Here is a 1,355-nt window from a genome sequence, read left to right as displayed (position 1 = left end):
GCTATGAGTCGCAAGCGACTCGACAGCACATAACAACAACATGTACAATACTCTTTGACAACATCACAGTTCTTCTCTCCTTTTGCTTCTTTGTTAAACTTTCAGATACATAGGAAGCAACTGAAAATATCACCCGTGGCTCAGTCATACTTAAGTCTTAAAACTCATATCTTTATTCTTTGGAACTTTGCATAGGTCCTAGACAGCGGATTTCCCCAGTGCAGCACATCTTTTGATTTCGTAAAATGAAGTAATTGACAATTTCAACCTTTTCTTCATCTATCATGATGTGGCCTTAAAAGGAGAAAGAAATGAACAGACAAGAGTATCCTGCTTCCCAACAAGAAAGAACAGCCAGGAGCAAAGTAAATCTTCTGGATCCCAGGTCCCTGCACTGAGGGCCTCCTAGACCCAGGGGAGACTGATGCCAAGACATGTGGAGATCTCCACCAGCAGCAGGTCCACAGATGTGGAATGGGGATGAGAACCTTGCCCAGGAGTTGACAGTGAAAGGAAGCTTCCCTTAAGATGCCCTAGAGCTGGCATCTTTAATTCAGACTTCTTAGCCTCCTAATCCATGAGAAAATAAATTTGTGAAATCTGTCCACTTATGTTTGTTACTGCAGCAGTAGATAACTAGGGCAATACTTAATATGCCATTCTTCTTGTTTCAAATTTATTTTCCTCAGTGCTTTGAAGAAAGTATGCTGTTTCTTAAGCACACTTTTCTTTAGAGATGAATGTGTTGCCAAACACATTATTATTCAGAATTAAGTACCATGACCATAGCAACTCCTTTGCTGTGGTATCAAGAAGATTATGAACCTGAGGTGAAGAAGAGTAAGACTGGAATTCTGAACCAGAGGCCAAAAGAAAAGGCAACAGTGGCTAGGTCCTTGTGCTTAAGGGTTAAGAATCCTAGGTTTAACCCTTTCATTGTTCTCTTGTGAAACAAATCAGTAGATGCCGTTTTCTACAAACATGGGAGACATATATTTCATGACAGAAAAATAATCTTGGGTCAAATCAGGGTATGGAAAAATCTGTGTTCTAAAAAGCTATTCAATCTGCAACCAGGAGAAGATAAAATAGATGAATGGGACCTTCCAAGAATCAAATCCCTATGCGCATCCAGAAACTTCTCCAACAGAGTAAAAAGGGAAGCCACAGACTGGGGAAAGTATTGGTAATGACATGTCAAATAAGGGACTTATAGCTAGAATTTATAAAATATTCAAGCACCATAACAAGATATAGGTAAATCCAATTGAAAAATGGGCACAGGATATGAACAAACACTTCACCGAAGAAAACATTCAGATGGCCAAGAAGCACATGAAGAAATGTTCAAAATC

Source organism: Elephantulus edwardii, unplaced genomic scaffold (assembly GCF_000299155.1).
Source record: "Elephantulus edwardii isolate Elephantulus edwardi_28Jun2011 unplaced genomic scaffold, EleEdw1.0 scaffold00197, whole genome shotgun sequence".
Classification (NCBI taxonomy): domain Eukaryota; kingdom Metazoa; phylum Chordata; class Mammalia; order Macroscelidea; family Macroscelididae; genus Elephantulus; species Elephantulus edwardii.
This window is presented reverse-complemented; position numbering follows the sequence as displayed.